Source organism: Adiantum capillus-veneris, chromosome 23, assembly GCF_014529385.1.
Source record: "Adiantum capillus-veneris isolate H3 chromosome 23, ASM1452938v2, whole genome shotgun sequence".
Classification (NCBI taxonomy): Eukaryota; Viridiplantae; Streptophyta; class Polypodiopsida; order Polypodiales; family Pteridaceae; genus Adiantum; species Adiantum capillus-veneris.
The window spans coordinates 87,200,409-87,213,967 of NC_140953.1; the positions used below are offsets into that span (position 1 = coordinate 87,200,409).

General features: G+C 47.3%; 1 protein-coding gene across 3 annotated transcripts in view; it reads left to right on the forward strand.

Moving 5' to 3' along the window:
- The window catches only part of LOC147428117 (transglycosylase), a 174,461-nt gene that overhangs the window by 94,776 nt on the left and 66,126 nt on the right, over nucleotides 1-13,559 (forward strand). The gene's annotated exons all lie outside the window — the stretch shown is intronic.

Consider the following 13,559-nt stretch of genomic DNA (forward strand, 5'->3'; position numbering starts at 1 on the left):
CACAGAAGTGGTCACTAGTGTAGAAGCGATCTATCCAAGATAAATTCACTCCTCCCACTCTGCGGTCCGAACGAGAGAAGGCCAGGCTGTCTAGGGGCCTCACAAAGCTAGAGTGCTTCCACGCATCTGAAACCTGCAGTCATACATAGCCTCTCCCAAGCTGCCAACTCAACTCCATGCACAGTAGTATGGCTACCTCCAATCCTGTCAGAGGGGTCCTCCAACATGCTACAGAGACTCTACAATGTGAGACCAAAACTCTGCACGTGCACTCGCCACATTGGGCGCATAGATGTTGAGGAAGCCCAAGAGGCAACCTTGAACCTGCACAGTAATCCACTCAGCCGTGCCAAGCACAATAATACCTCTGTCCAGAATGGCTTGCTGCCAAGAGTCCGCACTAGTCATACATACCCCTCCCTGGATGCTACCAAGTCCAAATGGAGCTGACCAGAATGTCTCATCCCACCCACGCAAAAGCTGACCACATCGTCTAATGTGGCTCTCACATAGATGATGCTCGTGTAGCATAAGAAGGTCAATCTCTCCTCTCACAAGGCGTCACTGAAGTTCTTGATGCAGTCGGCCCCTCTGGCACTGAAACTGGGGCCCACCTAATCCCAGCAGGTTGTATGATACGATCCTCATGGAGAGCGAGAGAGAACTGATGCTCCAGCAGCAGCCAACCGTGCTATCTTCGAGGCTGGCTTGGATGGGTAATAATCTGTAATAGACTTGGACACTCCAAGTCAAGATTCTACTGCGACACAACACAAATTCACTTCAAAATAGTTCACAATTGATTCGACACGGCCCGACGGAGTTCCGTGCCAAGAGGTATTGGCCCCAAAGACTGGTGCTCCTCTCGGTATTTCTTTTTATATTGATCTTTGAGCAAAGTACAACTCCCGCGTGTGCTTACTCTCAGACTCTGCGTCCAAATGCTCTCAAGAGGGAGCTCCCTTGGGTTCATTATAAAGGTTACAAGGGATGCTAAAAGCAGAGCCCCAAGAGCTTCAAAATCAAAAGCCTAAAATAAAGCAATTTTATCTCTCAAGCTCTGCAAAATAAAGCAACTTGCGTATAATTTTTCCCATCAAGCTTTGCGTAGAAATTTCCCAGCTTTTTCTCATCGCAAAATGCTGGAATTTTCGTACTGCTGGCCAGTGCTTTTTGCGGCATGATTTATGGGGGTCCGTACGGAAGTGCCATGTCAGCCTGCAACGCGAAATCTGCCACGTCACCATTTTGGCCAGCTTTCCCATGGCGGGGGTGTGTGTGTACAGGGCAGCCACGTCACCAACTGTACAGGGTAGCCACGTGACCAGTTTGTGACATACCCCCCTCTCGAAAGCATTGTAATCGCCCTCGATTACGCCTGCAAAATAGACAGAGGCCATAAACTGTCTTAGCAGACACTGACTGTTAGTACTGATGCACTAGGAAGACACATCTAGCACATGTACCAATCGACAATCACATCACAGGACATCACAGGACATCACTTGATATCACAGGACATCACAGGACAAATCACATTCAAAATTCATTCGCGGATATCACACCATGGTTAATCGGCAACGTATTTAGCAATCGCATCTAGAGCCACTCGGGACGTGATAGATGCCCGATTAACTAATCCTTATTGCAATCACGTCTATCGAGATCTTTCAAACCGAAATGCTGCAGTCATTTCGTCTATCAGTTCCTGCACTTAAACAAGTCAAGAACAAGTCAGTATCATATTATCGGGAATTCGAGTTCATAAAGTCATTATAGCAGAATATTGCTAGCTCACAGTATCCCTGAAATTGAGGCAATCTTTTGACAAAGGAGCGGAGCGACTCCCGTCTTGTGTATACCCGCTGCACCAGATTCCGCCCAAGCTGAGTTCGGGGTTCCATTAAGAGTAGACTATGCTAATCCAAATGTTTCAAGGTAAAGATTCACAATCTGAGGAGTATCTGCTAGGTCCTCCTCCATCCATTTCGCATCCAATGCAGGATAGTTCTTGAATTTAACCAAGAACCGCCTTATCGCTTTACCCTTGATCTTTTTGTCTTTATGTGCCAATATCTGTTCTGGAACAAGGATCTCCGCGTTTTCTTCCACTTCGGGTTGCTCATCAAGCTCCCCATCTTCGGGCACATCGCCTTTAAAAGGCTTCAAGAGACTCAGATGAAAAGCATTGTGAATTCTCCAAGTATCGGGCAGCTTCAGTCTAAAGGAGACATCATTTATCTTTTCGGAGATCTGGAAAGGTCCGTAGTATCGCATATTAAGCTTTGGAAAAAGCCTCTCCTTACCCTTTTTCTTTCTCAGTCGTGCCTTCTCAAAACGTAAGAGCACCCAATCATTCTCCTTCAATTTCAAATCGCGACGATGGCGATCTGCTGCCTTTTTCTGTATTTCTTGAGATTTTTTGCAAAGCCTCACGGACCTTGGCAAAAGTCGTGGCCAAGTCACCTGTCTACTCATCGGCTTCAAAAATCTTATCTTTCGTGCTTAGGAAGGGTGGAACCTTCGTAGTACCTTTAATAATCTCAAATGGCGCCTTCCCCGCTGAGAGTGTATCGTGTTATTGTAGGCAAATTCCACCAAAGATAAATACTTTTCCCATAGAGTCTTTTGATCCGAGATGTAAGACTTCAATAAATCTAGTACCACTGAATTGGCAATCTCTGATTGCCCTTCAGTCTGCGGGTGGAATGATGACGAGAACTGCAATTGCATGCCAATGTTCTCCCAAATAGCCTTCCAAAACAAACTCGTGAATCTGGGATACTTCTCGGAGACAATCGTCTCAGGCATGCCATGTTATCGGTAGATCTGGGCCACAAATAGTCTCGCTAAGTGATCCGGCTTGACTGTTTTCTTCACTGGAATGAAATGAGCTTGCTTGCTAAATCTGTCAATAACAATCCAGATACCATCGTGACCACTCTGTGTTATCGGGAGATCAAAGAGGAAATCCATTGCAATACTTTCCTAGGGGCGGGTGGGTATGGGTAAAGTCTGTAACAATCCGTGTACTTTATGCCTGTTAACCTTGACCTTCGGGCATACCAAGCAACTGCGTACAAAATCGTCCACATCTTTCTTGAGTCCATGCCAAAAGAAGTATCTCTCCACACCTTTCAAGGTGGTAGCTATGCTGCGATGACCCGTAAAAGGTGGACAATGGCATTCGGTTAAAACCTTTTCCCTCGACGGCTGTGTAACGCACAACAGGGTTTTCCTCATCAAGTAGCCATCCCCAAAGGAATATCCCGCTACTATCTCCCCATTCCGTATCCGAGTGAAAATATCTGCAAAATCTGTATCCGTGGCATACTGATTGACCATATCCTTGAAGCTCCTATGATGTATCGCATAAATAGCCAGAACCAACGGCTTTCGGGACAAAGCATCTGCCACCAAGTTTTTCTGTCCCTGCACATGGACAATATGGAAGCGAAACTATGACAAGATGTTCGCCCACCGCATCTGCTTTTCCGATAGCTGCTTCTTTGACAAGACGTAGCGTAAACTCTGATGGTCTGTGAAAATAGTAAAATTCGCTCCGAGTAGGTAATGTCACCACTGAGTAAGAGCATGGATAACCGCCAAAAGCTCTTTCTCATAAATCTGTGCTGTCAATTCCGGCCTTGAAAACGATCGGCTTTCGTAGGGAATGACATGGCCTTCTTGCATTAAGACCGCACCCAGACTACAATCACAAGCATCACAATGTACTTTAAATGACTTCTGCAAGTCCGGCAAAGTCAAAACTGGTCCTGTAGTAAATTTCTCTTTCAATGTTTGAAAGGCAGTCACCTCTGTGGATCCCCACGAGAAAAGTACTCCTTTCTGTGTCAACATATGCAAAGGGGAAGCAACCTCTGCAAAGTTTCTAATGAACCGCCTGTAGTATGAACACAAGCCCAAGAAACTTCTAACTTCATGGCCATTCTTCAAATCGGGCCAATCAGGAATAGTCTCTATCTTGGCCGGGTCTATCTGCACTCCTACTGCTGAGACAATGTGTCCCAAAAAGTGTATCTCAGGTAGGAAAAAATCACTTTTCTTTGCATTAATCACCAACTTGTGATCTCGTAATGCCTGAAAGACGTGTAGCAGATGTTCTATATGTTCTGCCTCATCCTTGAAGAAAACAATGATTTTGTTAAAGAAAGTGCCAACAAATAGTTTGTACCCTCAAAAAATCCTGTCCATCATCCGGTTAAATGTCGCAGGAGCATTGGTTAGGCCAAAAGGCATCACCAAAAACTCAAATAACCCAAAAGTCCACCGAAAAACTGTCTTGTAGACATCTCCCGGCGCGATTCGGATCTGATGATATCCGCTCTTCAAATCGATCTTGCTAAAACACGAGGATCCCTGTAGTCGATCAAGAATATCATCGATCCTGGGAATCGGAAATCTGTTCTTGATGGTGATTTTGTTGAGAGCTCTATAATCGATGCACATTCTCCAAGATCCATCTTTCTTCAAAACTAACAACATTGGAGAGCAGTACGGTGAAGTACTAGGCTAGACAAGAGCCTTTTCCAAGAGGTCTTTCACTTGGTTCATAATTTCTTCGTTCTGGGCTCGGCTCACACGGTAAGGTGGCTGGTTTGGTGGTATGCTTCCAGGTATGAGATCAATGGTATGATCCTAAGGACGAGCTGGTGGCAACTCGCCTGGCAGGCCCTCTGAAAAGCAATCGGCATGAGTGTGGAGAAAATCTTGGCGTTCTTTTTTGAGGTCAAAACATATTCGACCTTCAATCATCATTCAGTCCTTTCTAGAAGGGAAAGAAACTGAATTTCATCAAGTACAATGTCTGTGCCCTTCATTTGTCAAAGTCGCTTTCTCGACCCTATAGTCAACCACGGCGTTGTTCTTGTGGTACGAGGGGATTTCGAGTAGGACATCACAACCTCCCCAGGGAATTACGTAGAAGTCCTCCTGCCCTAAACACTCCTGACATTGCAAACGAAGTTTGCCAATGATCGGTGTAATGGCAACATCCCGTCCGGGTGCTGCTAGAACTACCTTCGCCTATGGCCTCAGCCTTTCGGGCGTAATTCCAAATCGAGCCGCCAATTCAAGGGAAAAGAAGTTGGCCTTGGCTCCTTCATCCAAGAAAAAGAGGGCTTCTTGATCTTTCACTTTGCCCTAAAAGCGGCAAAGTTTTGTACTTTCATTCATTTGATTCGGTTCGGGCCCCACGCAATGTGGTACTAGTTATGCGTTCGTCTGCCTTTTCTACCACGTTCCTTAGCTGCTTTCGAACTCTCTGACCTTTCTTCATCCTGTTCATTCGGTGCCTTTTTAGGGCACTTCGCAGAGATGTGCCCAGTTTCCCTACATCCAAAGCATTTCCCCTCTTTGATATAGCTGACCCTCTCTCGAAGAGTGAGCTGGGGTCGTGCATCCTTTTCTTTCCTTTCTGGGTTACTCTTCTTCTTTCTAATTTCATTGTTAGAAGTCTTTTCGGTCCTTTGCGTCATGATCTCATCTGTGGGGTAAGTCAAATTGCCTTAATGAATGGTAAAACCCCGTTTCGCATGACTCATCAATTCTTGAATGGAATCTAACTTTTGCTCTAAGCAGTGATCTCCGATCTCTGTAGGAAATCCCAAGGTAAATTGCTCAATCTGTTCTTTGAACGAGATCTTCTTAAATGAAGAAGCTGGTAGAAAAGAGCTCCAGAATCTCTCGCAATATGCGTGCAATGTATTCTTCTTGGTCATCCGAAGATGGTTCCAAGCAGTTCGTATGTCGCGCTCGTACTCCCGAGTCAGCCATGAAGAAATAAAAAGCCTTTTAAATTTCAGCCATCTAAGGGGCACTTTCTTGTTCAATAGAAGAGTGGACCACCAAGCTCGAGCATTTCCCTTGAAGTAATAGGTAGCCCTCCGAATCTTGGAGTGCTATGAGTAATGTCCTCCAGAGAAAGCTATGTCAAATTGCTGTATGAAGGCCAAAGCCTTCGAAGCATCTCGAAATCTAGAAAACGTGTCAAATTTAATTGACTGTCCACCTTCTTTAAATTCTCGGATTTTCTTGCTTTTATCTTCGAGAAAGTCATACTGGTTGGCTTTATAGAAATTATTCTTCTTTGCATAGAATCTGTGATCATTGGAGTTCGAACTATCCGAAGACGAGTCCTTTGTAGGGCTGTATGAAATTGGGCGAGATCTAGACTGTTTTGCCTTTTTCTTGCCCTTTTTAAAGCGTTGCTTTTTGCTTCGCTTATTTCCCTTTTCTGTCTTCTTCGCTCGAGTCGGAAGAGCTAGAAGAACTGTCAGTAGAAGAAGAGAAGAAGAAGAAGAAGAACTAGGTACTCCTTCAAATCGCACACTCTTCTTCTGCTTTCTTGCCAAGGCAAAAGTAGATTGACGACCCAAATAACCCTTCTACTTTTTGTCGTGCTTTTTAGCTTTGTTTTGTGCGTCAGAAAGCTGGATAATTCGTGCATCAACCACCTCTTCTAGTTCTTGCTCTGTAAACATCCTTGGAGTAGGAGGTTTCTTGAGTGCCGGTTTGAGGGGTGGTTCTGTGGCCTTCTGCCACTGAGAGTGCACTTCGTCGAAGGATGTTTGCGTCAAAAATTTTGCCAATTTGGGGTCCTTCGCAATGTTGATCATCATGTTTGTCGCATCATCAACCAATTGTCGACGTCTCATCTCTTCAATCTCCGCCTGAGTAGGCCAAGACGGGCCATACTTCTCGTGTGAATCTTCTTTGTGATCTCTTCCCGCATCTCCAGATGCAGAGGAAGTCGGCTGTCATTTGCTTGAATCCATAAGTGCCACGTAAAAAGGATCCGATTTCCGGGTAGAAGAGAAATCGCCTGCGCTCTGATACCACTGTAACAGACTTGAACACTCCAAGTCAAGATTCTACCGCGACACAACATAAATTCACTTCAAAACAGTTCACAATAGATTCGACACGGCCCGACGGAGTTTCGTGCCAAGAGGTATTGGCCCCCAAGACTGGCGCCCCTTTCGGTATTTCTTTTTATATTAATCTTCCAGCAAAGTACAACTCCCGCGGGTGCTTGCTCTCAGACTCTGCGTCCAGATGCTCTCGAGAGGGAGCTCCCTTGGGTTCATTATAAAGGTTACAAGGGATGCTAAAAGCAGAGCCCCAAAATCTTCAATATCAAAAGCCTAAAATAAAGCAATTTTATCTCACAAGCTTTGCAAAATAAAGCAACTTGCGTAGAATTTTTCCCACGAAGCTTTGCATAGAAATTTCTTTGCTTTTTCTCATTGCAAAAAGCTGGAATTTCCGTACTGCCTGCCAACGCTTTTTGCGGCATGATTTATGGGAGTCCGTACGGTAGTGTCACGTCAGCATGCAACGCAAAATCTGCTACGTCACCATTTCGGCCAGCTTTCCTAGGGCGGGGGGGGGGGGTGTGTGTGTGTACAGGGCAGCCACGTCACCAGTTTGTGACATAATCCGCATCCGAGTGTCCCCGAGGTAGGCTTGACTGCAAAGAGTGTCTAGCCCAAGCCCAAGAAGAACGAGCCGTGCGCAAGGCAACCTCCTTTGTCCAGGAGTCCTCATGTATGTGTACATAGCATGGCGGGCTCTGCGTGTCAACAAAGAAGTGAACCACAATGTGTCTACATCCTGCCGCGTCTGGAGGTGTCACTGAAAACTTGGCCAATGGCCACAGAGTTTGCTGTAACCCCTAGGTATCCATGTGATGAGAGAACTCGAGGGCCTGTGCCTGCAGCCACTCCAACACTGAGTCTAAAGTCCACTCAGGCTGGTCCCTGCTGCATAGGGGAAAAGAGAAGCCAACTGCTGAGTACAGGGCCTCTATCCATCTAGCTATAAGGAATAGTACATGAACTTTGAAGCAAGATGCCTCAAAGTCTGGTTAGGGGTCATTGAGAAACCGTGTAAAGATGTAGGCAAAGAAATCCAAACGACGACGAATGTCGAAGCTCGTCAGTCCACGAGGAACTGCTGCAAAGTGGGACGTCTGCACCAGAAGGGGGGTTCTCAAGAAAGGCTCTCCCACTCTCGCCAATAGACTCGTGGCAAAAGGGTTGCCAAGAGATCTGCTAGCAGCCGAGGATGGTCCTGCCCCCTGGGTCGGCTGCAGGGGAGGAGCGGGAGATGTGGAAGCAGGGGGGCTAGCGGGAGGAGGAGGAGAGGGGGGGGGGGGGGGGGGGCAAGAGCCGGAGGGAGGAGGTGGGGGGGGAGGGGCGGAGGGGAACTCGGGGGGTGGAGGAGGGACTATTGGAGGTGAGGCTGAGGTGGAGGGTGGAGCAAGGACCTCATCCTGTTGAAGAGGGTCGAAATGGTTCCCTGTGGGAACCCATTGCTGTTGGACTGGAGCTTGGGGACCACTCTGAGTGCTAGGCTTGTGTGGTTGCCCCTGTCAACATCGACCACGAACCTGTTGCCAGCCCTCCGCTTGAGCCCTAGGCTCAGAGGGTGGCTCTTCTGTGTACCCTGTGACTGTCTGCTGACAGTGGCCATCCCTTGAAGGCTGGGGCTGAGCCTGAGGAGTAGGTCGGGGTCTCCTTCGTGGACAGCAGGCCTTCCCAAGATGGCCCATCTGACGACAAATAAAACATTGATCCGGAGGCCCGAATACTCCTTGCTCTGACGAAACCAACCTCCACTCACTCGAGGTAGTAGGATGACTTTCGGGAGAGTGTGGGTCCCACTCTGAGTGCTAGGCTTGCGTGGTTGCCCCTGTCAACATCGACCATGAACCTGTTGCCAGCCCTCCGCTTGAGCCCTAGGCTCAGAGGGTGGCTCTTCTGTGTACCTTGTGAATGTCTGCTGATGGTGGCCATCCCTTGAAGGCTAGGGCTGAGTCTGAGGAGTAGGTCGGGGTCTCCTTCGTGGACAGCAGGCCTTCCCAAGATGGCCCATCTGACGACAAATAAAACACTGATTCCGGAGGCCTGAATACTCCTTGCTCTGACGGAACCAACCTCCACTCACTCGAGGTAGTAGGATGACCTTCGGGAGAGTGTGGGTGTCCCGAACCAGAGGCTGCCATGCGAGGTGTCTCCAGGACAGTCCCAATCTCTGAGCCTATCCTGGAAAGGAGCGGAAGGTACTCCCTCCGCAGGCTGAAATGGACAGGTCTGCCTTCTGGACAAGAACGTCGGTAAATGGGTCGAAACCGTGGCGCCATTGTCGAAAGTGTGCTCGAACTACTCGGATGGACAGGGGGCTCATCGCAATGACCTTGCCATCTCGGGAGTCTCAAACTCTATCTGGTAGTAGCCACGCTCGAGAAATTGAACATCAAGAATCTTGCCCACCTTGGCTAGAAGGGTCTGAAGGAGATCACGCACCTCTCCTCTGCTAGGTCGGGTGCCGATGATCTTGCAGATGACGGAAGTCGCTTAGAGGCGCTCCACCTCTACGGCTAGGCTCGCTTGCTCTGTCGGGGAGAGCAAGTCGCATGGTGGGCTCTGCAGGTCGGGCGAGGGGGCTTCTGGAGAGTCCCTCTAGGGCAGAGCATGAGCCTCCATCCGTGTCTGCTGCTAATAGGAATGCGGAAGGAATGAAGGGGAGGCCAAGCCTTACTGGAGAGAGCCCACCAAACCACGAGTGAGCAGTAGGGCGAGTCCTTCGAGCAAAACCGGGGGAGAGGAGATGGTTTCTTGGCTGTGGTCATTTGGCTGCGGTCAATGAGGCAGGCAGCGAGGGGGGCAGAACAGGGTGTGCGGGGGCTGAGGGCAGCGAACGAAGGGGGGGGAGGTGAAGGCGAGCAGCGGGGGTGTGGAGGAGCGGGCTAAGCAAACGTGCTGGCTAGGCGCAGGCACAGGCACAGGAGCGTGCAATTGCAGCATGTTGGCATGGGCAGGCGGAGGCAACGCGCATCAGGGTAGGCGCGTATCGCGAGGGCGGGGGAGGGAGAGGCTAGCGATGGCGAGAGGGGGGTGACAGGTGCAGGTGAGGGGGGCGTGCGACAGCAACAACGAGCTTTTGATAATTGTATCCACCTTATAGAGACTGCTATCTGGAAAGTCGTTTGCAATCCCTGTAGCTGCTTCACCCGTTTGAACGCGACAGAAGTGGTCAACCATAACATGGTGCTTGCCCGCACGGAGGACCACCTCGAAATCAAACTCCTGAGAGAGAAGTAACCACCGCCACACTTGACCTACAACTTGCAGCTTGTTAAGCAGATAGCGTAGGGCATGGTGATCCGTAATAATTGTGAGGTGCACCCCTAATAAATAGTGATGAAATTTTTGTAGAGCATACACAATAGCCAAACCTTCCCTTTCTGTCGTGCTATAGTTGCGCTTTGCTTTGGTGAGTAGTCGAGTTGCATAGTGAAAAGGCCGTATCCAGGTTGAACTCCTTGTTAGGTTGAGTTAGCACAGCACCCACAACCAATTGATTGGCATCTGTATGCACATGAAATGGGAGGAACCAGTCGAGGGCAACTAGAATAGGTGCTTCGGTTAGACATTTTTTGAGGCATGCAAATGCTTCAGTCTCGGGATTTGACCATTAAAAGGGTACAGTAGCACTTGGTAGACGGGTCAATGGTTGGGCTACCTGTGCATACATCCGAATGAACCTGCGATGATAGCTTGTGTGGCCTACAAAGCTCTGAACACCTTTGGGATTGATGGGAGGATGCAACTTCAAAATGGCTACTATCTTCTCTTGGTCAGGCGCTAAACCTTTAGCAGACACCACATGGCCTAAAAGTGTACCTTCAGTGACCAAAAAATGGCATTTGTTGGGATTGAGCTTCAAACTTGCCTCCCTGCACCTCAAGAAGACGACAGAGAGTTGAGCGAGGTGTTCCTCTAGATTCTCTAGTGGGGTTGAACATTGAGCACCCGAGAAGGTTGAAAAATCGTCCATAACTATGCGAAGATGATCCGTGAGCAAATGACAAAAGATGAGATATATTGTGCGTTTGAAAAAAGGTTGAGCATTTTTCAGCCCAAAAGACATTCTAGTGTAAATGAAAATATCCCATGGAGTCACAAAAGCCGTTTTGAGCTGATCACCTGGATGGATGCCCAACTGATTATAGCCACTAAAGACATCCATAAAACTGTAAAGTACGTGCCTTGCCACATCTTCGAGCACACACTCAGTGAAGGGTGTGGGAAAACCATCTGGGATAGTGACCTTGTTCAGAGCACGGTAGTCGACACACACGCGGATTTTATAGGATTGCTTCTTAGGCACTATGACCATGGGTGATAGCCACTCAGAGTGCTCCACTGGTACAATAATCCCTGCTTCTTGCATTTTTCGAGCTTTGTCTTGACAGCTTCTGCATACTTGAGATTGAGGTTGTAAGCTCGACCTCTGATGACAGGCTTAGCCCCATCAACCAGAGGGATAGTATGGACACCCAATTCTGGAGGGATTCCCTCCAAATCTTTGTAGGACCAAGCAAAAACATCTTTAAAGGAGTGCATAAAAGAGACTACGTGATCGAGCACATATGTCATTGTCCGGTATACTATGAGGTACGAGGCCGCTTTCACTCTCTATTCAGAGAGGGCTTTGGACCATTGACTAGAGTCATGAGATATCAGGTCAGAGATGCCTCAGGTTGTTTTTTCTAGAGCTGCACAGACATAGGGAGAGTCTCTTGAGGAGATTATATAGTGGGAGACATTCACAGCGAGATCATTGACTTCTCTAGAGCAGAGACTCGGTAGTCAGATGAACAAACTTCAGAACAGACTTTAGAGTTTGCCTATATAAGAGGTATATTGACTGATAGAGCCATTGATCTTGGGAGAGCTAGACACCCACGTCTACGAGGGACACCACGACATCGATGGAGGCTCCATGAGAGGATCGGGATTATTCTAGCACGACACGCAAGATGTCCAGTACGACTATCTATAGAGGCGGACATTGACGACGCTCTTCAGCGACCGATGCAGTACATCTTTGGACAACACCCGATGCCGAGCATCCTTGGACACTTATGTTCATTTTAGCTTTTAGCTTTTTATCTTTTATTTTACTTTCTGATATATTGTACTAGACATTGTATTAGATCATCAAGATTGTATCAGTTTGGTCTCATAGGTCATTTTGGCCTTTTGAAGACTTTTAATATAACATTTTTATTTCGTTTCATCCCCCCCCCCCCCCCCCCCCCCCCCCCGGCGCCTGGTGCCGCTCATCTCATTAGCTCTCATGTGATTGTACCGTTCCCCATATGCTTTGAGCTGATGTATTATGTGATGAGGACATTGATGATGATGAGGATGTAGGTTAGGCTTACATACCTACCCACTCAAGGTACCCTCATTTATTTTTATCTTTATGTTCCTCTGACACTATATTGTCACCATGGATGTAACCTTTTGGTCTCGTAGGTCATTTTGGCCTTTTGAAGATGTTAATATAACATTTCATTTCTCTCTCTCAGTAGGGGTCCTACTTTAATCTGCAGGGGAGACACTCTCAGTAGTTGCTTGCACACTCTCGTCAGCATTTAGTGAAAGCTGAGAAAAGGGAGGGGAGGGGTTTTCCTTCCACTTGCCTCGCCAAGGGGGGAGTGGAGGCGGGTGAAGATATAGCACCCCCATCTCCAACAAACATGGCCTCTATGAAGAAGACCTTTGCAGCAACATCGGCCTCGATCCCAATTGTCCCATCCCCTGTCAAGCCACAAAACCCTTGGGAAACCTACATCCTTAGAGAAACGAGAAAGTTACAGCAAAAGGTAACAAATTTGAAATCTGACCTTCTCAACAAAGCAGCCCAAATCATGGACCTTTAAGGAAAATTACAAGCTATTGCAACCAAGCAAGAGGCCCAAGAAGCAAACCAAAGGCAACTCAACCATGAGGAGACCTCTAACACACTACCTCTTGAAAGCAACATCCCAAAGGGGAACTTTGATACTCTCGCCAAAGTAGTTTTGAAAGAAATGAAAGGGTAGAGAGCTTGGAGAACTATGTTAGCATTGGTGGCTTGCTAGAAGATTAGTCAGCAGGTACTTTACCAGAATATCAAATAGGGGGACTACATTCTTGATGTAGAAATACTCAAATAAAGACTCAACAGAGTTGTACCATTCGTAGGTCTTGGTGAGCCAACTGACATTGAAGTTAAACGTAAGCAAGCTAAAGTTTTCTGTTATGACCTACATGAGAAGATCAAGTTAATGAAGCAAACTAGATCACTACAAGGAACAGCAGTATGGACACCCTCAACAGGGCCAAAAAGTTGGCTAAAGTTATAGAAAGAAGGAAAGAAGGCAAGTGGGCAGTTTACAGAGGAAAAGCTGTGATCTGAGATTTCAGGAGTACACCACTTGTCTCAAAGACATGGCCTTAGGTTTTTCACACATGTAGACACATTTATGCACATGGTGATTTTCTACCATTGTAATGTTAAGCTCTCATGAATCATGAGAGCCTTAAGGATATGCTTTTACTCTCGTCTTTTTCCTTTTTTATGATGTCCAAAGTGGAATGTAACAAATGATGTATTTGTTTGTCGGTCCTATAGGTCGAGTTCAGCATCCAAAGGACGTTAATAAAATTTCTTTCTTTTCGTGTGTCTCTCTAGTTAATATT